Source organism: Clytia hemisphaerica, unplaced genomic scaffold (assembly GCF_902728285.1).
Source record: "Clytia hemisphaerica strain Z4C2 unplaced genomic scaffold, Clytia hemisphaerica genome assembly, whole genome shotgun sequence".
Lineage (NCBI taxonomy): Eukaryota > Metazoa > Cnidaria > Hydrozoa > Leptothecata > Clytiidae > Clytia > Clytia hemisphaerica.
In genome coordinates, this window is record NW_027103278.1 from 26048 (window position 1) to 35954 (window position 9907).

Below are 9907 nucleotides of genomic sequence, written 5' to 3' on the forward strand. Positions count from 1 at the left end.
CATTTTTTAAAAAGGTGTATTCAGCCGAAGTAAACCACCTATTTCGGTAAATTTTTGCTTCGGTTGTTTCTTCTTTTAGCGCCGCCATATTGAATCCACGGAAAACGAAACATTCGAATTGGTCCAAAACATTCGAAAATCCTAGTTCCAGTCGGCAAACCGCGTTAAATTTGCGCGGGAAACAAAAAAAAACAAGCCAACTCGTGGCCTTGTTGGCTTTAGAAGCTTCTTTTCTTATACAATTGTATGTTTCTTTTAATTCTGAAACAACCTAATTAAAACCTGGAAGAAAAAATCTTCGAAATTCCATGCAGCTACTTAGAACTGCTAATAAAAAGGTGAAAAGAGAGGGTTTACTTACAAAATAAACAAGACATTTTGGCCAAGGTCTAATGTGTCATCATTTAAGATATATAAAAAGTACGTTGACAAGACTTGCATTAGGTTTTAATTCATCTCTTGCAAATATTTTCAGTCAGTTTAGGATTTAATAGGTGTACAATAATGACTGATTACATAAGGATATATAAGATAAAAAACAATCGAAAATAATCCACGATATTAAATAACAAGAATATTTTTCTAAATATTATGCTAATTAGTGAAGCAAAAGCTCATGGAAAGTTTAAGGCCTGGAGGGAGGGGGGTCCAAAAGTTCCAAAAGCTTTCTAGGCTTTGATGGTCAAAGAAACCTACCTGTTAGCTGTAGAATTCTCTACTTCAGGTTCTATTCCTTTGTAGAAGTAAAAAGCTTCATTATCAAAAATGTTTGAAAAATTTTTTGGTTTACCAATATTATGAAAAGAGTTTCAAGGGGGACTAATCCAGCTGATGCTAAGTAGTATATAAATTAAAAATCATTGATCAAATACTGTCAGTCCAGTCATCTTTCACACAAGGTACATACAACATTCGCACCCTCGATGGGGGACTCTTCATTAAATGTAATGTTAATCGAATAAAGTATAGACTTGGTCTAGAATGATGGATTGACTGAAAAGTGCAGGTTTAAATATAATTATGAAGTACAATTGTTCATCATATTATCAGATTATAATCGTGAGAAAAGGTAAATTGAATACATTTCTCATCCATGATCAACATATGTAAATAACAAAGGTCAGGTAAGTTAATGTTCTAAAATGCCAAGAAATCTATTCATGAAAGTCAACTACCACGTCATAAAGCCAACAACAGGAATTCTATTCTGCTGTGTATGTCATTTCCCAACCCGTAATCATAACAACGTCTGCTTTGAAAATCAGTATTCGGTTTGCAAGCGATAAATTGTACCTGAAAAAAAAGGATTGAAATTTATTATAGTCATATGAAAAATTGACAATTTAAAAATGAAATTGGACAAAACATTGTTTGACAATTTAAAGGTTTTGTGAAAAAGTCGGTTGAAAAGGTTACGGTACAAAATGTTTGTCCATTTTTTTAAATAAAACTTACTATATCTAAGCCATTGCACGAACATTCAACAATGATTATTTGTATTGAGCAGAAGTCAAGATGAACAATATGCAATATCAAGCCAATGGATTTCAACGCACAACGCGATTTTGTCCGAGCAATCTTGACAAACCATGCCAGTCAATTCCCTAAAATTGGAATACAATATAATAATGATCGTGTTAAGTCTGTTATTGAAATATCCATCAATCAGACAAGAAAATTGCCAAGTGCTTGTGGTACTCTGTAGCTAATCTAGTCATTTTCACCCACAGTTACGCCCTGCGATATAAATCTCACTTTTGCATTTTACACATACCAACTAAGAGCTGAAGGTTGAATTGTTTTTACCTATTAAGAATAGGGATGGCTGGCTCTACGTAGTAATGCTACAGATTGTAAGGAAAGACTTTCTTAATGTGGCACTATTATATATCGCGGGATACAAAAATAGTTGGTAATGAAGCTTTAAATTAGCCTTTAAACTCTATATTATGATGAAGCTTGGTTCTTAAATAGGGTTTGACAACAATAAAAGTAATTCATAGGCAGAAGCTAGGTCTTAAACTTAAAGAATCACCTTTGAAAACCACTCACAAACAGCAGAAGTGACATAATTCTGGCCCAAAATATAGTGCATCTTCGAATAGACATAGCTTCACAGAAAAAAATGACAATGATGTAGAATTTTCACCTGCTGGTAGCATGATCTTTCTCCTTTCCAGAACATCCAAATCGATTCTCTAAAGCTTGGGCATTAAATTTCCATCAGCTTATCCCTAAAGCATACTTTGAAGGTGTCCTCAAACTATAGTCTAAAAAATTCCACATTGCTCGAAGTAGGATGCACTTTTCTGACTTCTGATTTTTGGTTTTTAACCTCCAGAGAATTTGGTTTCCAGAGGATTCTTCTCCAAATTTCTCCGATTTTCAAAATTTTGGGTAATTCGAGGAACAAGAATGAGCAAAAAAGATAAATTTTGAGGCCGCCAGCCGCCCGAACAAAAACACGCGATTTAAGGCCCCATCTACATTGCGCGATTCTCTAAGCTTCGCGCTGTGAATAATAGCCGTGGCCTTTGGTCTTCGTCCTTCAATAAAAGTTTTTTGGTGTCGTCAAACTATAAGTTCATATCGAAAACGTTGAGTTTGAGAATTACACCTTTCCCGTAATTCGTAAAACTAATGCGCGCGCATTATTTTGATGCTCTCCACCGTTTGGTCTCTGGAGGTAAACAAACCCGTTTTTGCCTGCGTTCCCTTAGGGAAAGTTGGTTTTTTGAGCTTTTCTTAAGTTCTGTCGAACAAAATCCCCTCAAATTTTAGTATGTTCAATCTATTCATGATATTATACCACCCTGAAAATATTTTGCCAAAAGAAGGTCGCTGTCAAAAGTTAGAGGCTCAAATCCCACTTTCCCTAACCCCTCGCAGGCAAAAACGCGTTTTTTACCTCCCAAACAATTTTATACACAACGGTGGAGCGCACATTTTCCCGGGCCATTTCTGAGAAATTTGAATTACGGGAAAGGTGTATTCACTGCTGACTGGCTGACAGCCTCCAAAATTTGTATGTTTTTAAAAATATCATTTCTTTGGTTACCATCTTTGATTACGTCATATTAGGAAATCCCGCGAAAAAAAGGCGGTATTGATTTTGACGCCCGAAAAGGGCGTAAAAAGATCTTTCGTTTGGTATGTCATGATCCTATGTTTAGATCAGCCATAAAGAAATCGGGCCCTAGCAACGGGTATGATTTTTCGTTGCTAAGGAAAATACTTTAGATCAGGGTCTAGAAAAAACCTTATATCTCAGGAAATATAAATGCTACGGCCTTAAAATTTTCAGAGTGTGTTCAGAAAGGGTATAGGGTCATAAAACGCGCAAAATCCCGAAATCGATAATTTTTTCACCAAATCTCAAAACTTCATGTGACTCCCACCTTAACAACTTTTGAGCAGCAATTATTTCGTCCTCGATTAAAGCGATATCGTCAGCGTAATCTAAGTCAGAGAGACGTTCAGTTGGGTAGCGACGACTTTGACGACGTGCCATAGGAAAACCTAATTCCCTGTTCATTACATAGATTTATGAAGCCTGAAGGGCTAGATGTCGTACTTTTGTGCCGTGGTTAGGTAGGAAATCCGACCTGTCACGTGACATTACAATAGAATTTCAGCGCTTGACCATCCAGAAGCTTCGCGGGTTTTCGAAAAGAATAACGACAATATCTTTTTCCATCTTCAATTTTTTTGCCTGCGATGGCTTAAAGCACGACATCTAGCCCTTCGGGCTTTATAAATTTATGGTTCATTAGCCTATTTCATAGGATTCTTGCATCTGTTACATTTTTATTCAATTTAAAGGGAAAAACCATTGAGTCTAAAGCACGAAGGACTAACCTTTCCCAGGCAAGAAAAAGTGAAGCGACTTATTTCCCATTTAGAACGCGCCTAAAACGTGCCGCAATCATGACGACGATTGTCCCTAGCGGTTCCTTTTTTTTTCGAGGACTGCATTTTTCGGGCTTAGAAGTCAATGGAGAAAAAATGTATAAGTCTGTAAAGAATTCCTTTGGAGAAATTGATTACTGTAATGACGTAGAAAAATATTCTGTAATTAATAAAACACGAGTCCTATCATAGTCCGTATAAAATACCCTGGTCTGGAAGCCTTTTTTTTCTTTCCATTGTTTCTTACTTGAACTTATGTTGAGAAATTAGTTTAAGTACTTGATAACGTGATCAAAAACTCGGTAATCGATTTTTATCTTTTGTAACAAAGGAAAAGCTAACCAAAAGTTAAAAAAATAAGCTTCCAGACTAGTGTTTTTATAAAGACTATGGTCCTATGAAATAGGCTAATGTGATATTAAAAAAACAGTGTTTCTTCAATTTTAGGATTTGTCAAATCAAACATTGAATAGATATTCAAGAGACCTGGACACTATAGAAGACATTGATGCAAAAGGCCCTTTGTTTGTGTATGGTCTGCCGGCAACATTGTTTATCCTTGTTCTACTCATTCTCTTTCTATTCTACTTATTATGTTGTTGTGACAGGTATATCTTTTTCACTCTTATCTAATTTTTGTTTTTGCATGGTCTACCGGCAATTTCTGCTATTTTTTATGGTCTACTGCAGCATTGTTTATTCTTGTTCTACTTATTCTTTTTCTATGCTACCTATTATGTTGTTGTCCGGGGGGTGGTACTTGGGCAAAGTGAGTGCCGGGTATGTGGGAGCCATAAGGGGCCCTTTTTAAAAACCCTCGAAAGTTTCAAAGGGGTATAAAAACTATGAATTAGTAGTTGAGTTGAGTAGTTGAAAGGGTCCCAAAATTACAAAATATTAAAGATCAACTCCCTCAAAGGGAGTAGCGTAGACAGAAGGGGCGCAAAAACTGTGTAAGAGAGCAGATTTTTATGACACTGTAATTATCTATTCATAATATAAAAAGATGATTACTGTGTCATAAAAATCTGCTCTCCTACACATATTTTGCGCCCCCACCCTTGGCTACGCTACTGAAAGGGTCATAAAATCTGGAAATTTTGAGCTAAAAATAGTCTCTCAAAGGGTTGCGACCGTAGTACAGTGGTAGAGCATCCGGCTACGGTTCGCAAGGTTGTGGGTTCAACCCCCAGCCGGGTCATACCAAAGATTCCCAAAATGGTACTTGATGTCTCTCTGCTTGATGCTCAGCAACTAAGAGAAGGATCAAGGGTAAGTGGAGAAATCCAGGGAGAAAGAGTGGCGCCCTCCCCTACCTTCGGGTAGATAGCAATCGAAAGAGGAGCCTTCGAGTCGCCTCCGACTGCAGTCGCAGACTTACTAAAGGGTTGCAAAAACGTCAAATTCAGTCTCTCAAAGGGGCGATTTTAGAACTTTGGCTCGGACATACCTGTCATCTCGCAAACCTAGTACCCTCCGGGTATTGTTGCGAAAGGTATTCCTTTTTGTAAAAGGTATTCCTTTTTCAGTCTCCATAATTTTTTACAAATCTCTCTGTAAGCCTTTTCATAGCCTTCGTGTTTTTAGTACATGCTGTTTTCTGGTATTTTATGGAAAAGTAAGTCTTACATAACAGTGAAAAAGAATTCTTGAATTCCCAAAGTTTGTTGGGTGATGACGAAAAAGAAATTTTTTGAATGTCTTTCTTAAAGATAGATTTGTGCATTTCCCCCCTGCAAATTGAATTAGAAAATAGCGTGTAACAGATGCACGAATCCTATGAGATAGATTAATTCGAACTAAAACCTTGGTCACATCAAGATGAATCGCTAGGTATCTAGTCTGATTACAGCACCATTGTTTCTAACTTAAACTTGCATTGAGAAATTATTTTGTTTTGCTCAATTTTTGATTAAACTTTAAACCACAAACCCAAGAGGGGTACTTTGTAACGTGATCAAAAATACTAACAGAGGAAAAAGCTAACAAAATATGAAAATTTTTGTTTTTGAATAAGAGTGAAATCCGTGAAATCGTTTGCTTACTCATCAATTATAATTTCCAAGCTTTTTCACATTGGATTGACATGGATGTGGCGCAAGATTAGTTAAAAAAAGGAAAAGAAAACATTGCTTATATAAGCAGAATAAAACAATAGGGAGACACTGTCCTGATATGAAATATGTGTCTGATATGAAACGGGAACACTTATGTAAAAACAAAACCTTTAAGGGCTCTGGTCATAGTGAAAAATCAATTTCAGAATTTGAAGATAAAACCTTATGTTTTCGCTTCTTTGACATGTTTAAGAACAAACTGCTTTTGAAAAAATGAATTTAAGTAATTACATCATGAGTAATTAAGGAATAAGTGTGGCATAGACCTTAATAAAACATCAAAACGACGCTGTTCATATATTTTTCACAAAAAAAGCCTAATCTCCTTGGGGAAATTATTTTATTTTTTCAAACTTTTTTTAAGTTCATGACAAATAATTTCTTTATTTAGATTTTTTCGGAAAAATTTTCTATTTGGCTACATTCCAAGTTATAGCTGTTTTTGTATGGAAATTTACTGGAGAAAATTGCCAAAAATGAGGTTTTTTGGAGATTTTAAAGGAAAGATACTTCCACAATTATTTTTAGATACTAAATAGATACATCACCTGAACCAGAAAAAAATTCCAAAATGTTTGATTTTTACCGAGGTTAGGGCTTCGAAAGGTGAAATACTCTTCTTCGAAAAACTCTTCGTTTTCTTCTTCATTTAATTTTTTCATCTCAATTCTTCGATTTTTAAATTCTAAAAATGTAGGTTTAACAGGACATATAAAAAAAGTTAAACATTAATCTTTTTAAAATGCAGAAATTGCCATTTAAGTTGGTGTAAAATCGAAAAATTGGGTATGTCCAGAGCCCTTAAGCTTCCAGACCATAGTTTATAATACGGGTTATGGTCTGATTTGGGCTAACAAAGTGCTGAAAAATTAACATTCACAATAAATTTTGTTCATTTACAGACGGAGAGACATGAAGGTGAAAAGAACATCAAACACGACTAAAAATTCAAAATCCAAAAGTTAGCATTACTTGCATTTACTTCACCTTATTCAAAGAGTTACCTTGTATAGCTGTTTGTTATAGTGAGCCTCTCGATACTAGAATCTGATTTAAAATGCTCTGATACAACTCTATTTTCTTCTATCTGCCGAGAGTGCTCGATGATATTAGAGCTTGTTCAAATTAAAAGATAGAGACTTTGATTTATTATTTAGAACTTTAAGTTTCATGCCGCCCTTATGGACGACAATCATCAGCTAAATTGCTCTGATAAATACACCTTTTCGACCGTAACCGTGGTAAGCCGCCTGCCACGTGCTTTATTATTTAGTTATCCCCCTAAGCTCGATCCAGTCCTTTTTTACACCTTTTTCTATGGATGCGAAAAAAAGACTAAGACGGTTTTAAGGTGGTGAAACGGCCAAAAAATGCTCTCGCGGCAATTGGTGGCTACGGTCGAAAAGGTGTATTACATTTACAAGTCTTTCTAATGTATAATTTCACTCGTTCCAGGCCTACTAGTTTTCATGAACGTCATTTAGAAATTTTACATATTTTTAGGTCATGAAATTGACATACCGTATGATATACAAAACCAAGACCGGAATCAATCAACCCAGCTACTCTACACTCCAGAGCTCCCGAGTCACCAGAGCAAACTTCAAAAAGACGGCAAGAATAAAGCATCCAATTGGTCTCTTTACTTAGATGCCGGACGAAGAAGTTTAAGTCGGGCATCCTCCCGAACAAGTGGTTTGGCATACTATTCAGATGACCCGGTAAAAGGGACAGATGGCGAGGTTGCGGTATTTGTGGAAAGTGGAAATCTAACACACCTCCATGTCAAACAATCTTCGTTACAGCCAATAAGAAGAGAGAATTCTTTTAATCCATAACATAACTTTTGGTGCGACCCTATAAAAGACTTTGGATTTAATTCAAACTAGACTAGTAAACCACGTCGTTGTATTTCGCTGCAGCTTAAGCTTGCAATGGGCTCTGTGTCTATGTTCACTGAATACAATGTCTTTCCAAACCACTCTCCCGCGGAAATTTCTATTCTTTTATAAGAACTCTTTATATAAGCACTATCTGCGTTCCTGTGTCCAAGGAAAGACAGACGCTTGCTAGTCTAAACTCAAACCTGTATAACTCGAATATTATTTTAACTCGAACAATTTTTATGGTCCCTTCGCTTAATAATACTTAATAAATCTTACTCCATAACTCGAAATTTCCATAACTCGAACAGAGTTTTGTGTTCCCCGGGTTCGAATTGTGGAGAGTCGATTGTATCACCTCTATGAGAGATCACAACAAAAATGGGTATTTTACATTTTCTATTGATAAATTGAATATTTGGGACAATCTACAATCAATGATATTTAAGAAAAAAGGGAAATTCCCCAGGAAGTTTTGAAACCACAATCGATTTGTAAGTGCCCTAAAGTAGGCTCGAAGGGCAAAGTTTCAACGAGTTTTAACAATTACATTTAACGCTAGACTTAGGACTTAGGATCTGGTCCAAAATAGTCCAATAAGGCTTAGAATATAGCCTGGAAGTCTGCCAATCCATCCCAAATTGAAAAATTCGATTAATTTAAAGAGATAGCCCAAAATTGAATTTTTCGCTGGAACTTTAAATTTTGAAAAACGTTGAAATAACCGGAATTCTTGATAAATTTGGGAAAGATCTTCGAAGAAGAAGCTGAAAGCAACTTTCAAGACTCGATGAACACCACAACAACTCTTCAAAATCAGATTCTGGGTTCGAATGACGAGAATCAAAAGACCAGAAGTCAGCTTCGCAAAGAACGAGATCTACGAGATCAAGGCAAACTTCAACAACTTCTGAACGAATCCGATGAATCGACCAAACGAAAGATGGAAACTCTCAACCAAAAGGGGGTTTCAAACTGGCTGACGGTGCTTCCGATCAAAGACGAAGGTTACGAGCTATCAAAACAAGAGTTCTGGGACGCTATACGTATTCGATACGATTGGCCCCTAGATAGAATCCCGACACATTGTCCGTGTGGAGCGAAATTCGATGTTGCGCATGCCCTTTCGTGTAAGAAGGGTGGTCATAACTTTGCGTCACAATGAGATTCGTGACATCACAGCAAAGCTGCTAAACGAAGTTTGTGTCGACGTACGAAAAGAACCTATCTTGCTTCCCATCGGTAATGAAGATCTCCCGAATCAATCTAACAAAAGCAGAGAAGCAAGACTTGATATTAGCGCACTTAACTTTTGGACGAATGGTCAACGAGCATTTTTTGACGTAAGGGCTTTTAACCTTTTTGCTCAGCGACACATCAATTCCAAAGTTGAGAACTGCTTGAAGACAAACGAAAACGAGAAGAAGCGTATATACGGAGAACGCGTTCGACAATCCGAAAATGGAACATTCACACCAATCGTTTTCGCGGCTAACGGTGCAATGGGTGTGGAATGCATTCGTTTCTATCAACGACTGTCCGAGTTGTCGGCCGACAAGCGAAAGGTTCCTCAGTCAATCGTGACGAATAAATTGAGAACACTGATTTGCTTTTCACTTTTACGTTCAACCGTAAGGTGTTTACGTGGATCACGGGGAAAAATATTCGACCCGGAAAACATTTTATAGATTATTATTTTACTTTTTATCTTTCGAGTCTTTTCAGTTTCTTGTCGTTCTGGTCTTTTCAGGTTGTTTTTTGTGTGGCCCACTTTTTGGGGTTTTTTTTTTATATAGTGCAATATATATAAAAGTATAAATAGAAAAAACAGTACGGGCAATCACCCAGGAAAATTTAATTGTATATATCTTCTTTTGTGTTTAGTTAAAATAATTATCACTAGTCAATGTATAATGGTATCCCATGCCACGGTTGAAAAAAAAAAAATAAATATTATAAAATAAAATAAACCACACCCAAACCATACCCATACCCAAC

General features: G+C 36.4%; 2 long non-coding RNA genes across 2 annotated transcripts; one reads left to right on the plus strand and one right to left on the minus strand.

Moving 5' to 3' along the window:
- Positions 1-440: 440 nt before the first annotated feature.
- Positions 441-2511, minus strand: LOC136802427 (uncharacterized). The gene is made up of 3 exons (XR_010846001.1): positions 2150-2511; positions 1456-1604; positions 441-1293 (listed from the first exon to the last, which is right to left on the minus strand). It is a non-coding gene; the product is annotated as an uncharacterized lncRNA (long non-coding RNA).
- Positions 2512-4360: 1849 nt separating this feature from the next.
- On the plus strand, positions 4361-8007 carry LOC136802508 (uncharacterized). The gene is made up of 3 exons (XR_010846017.1): positions 4361-4517; positions 6929-6987; positions 7530-8007. It is a non-coding gene; the product is annotated as an uncharacterized lncRNA (long non-coding RNA).
- The last annotated feature ends 1900 nt before the right edge of the window (positions 8008-9907 follow it).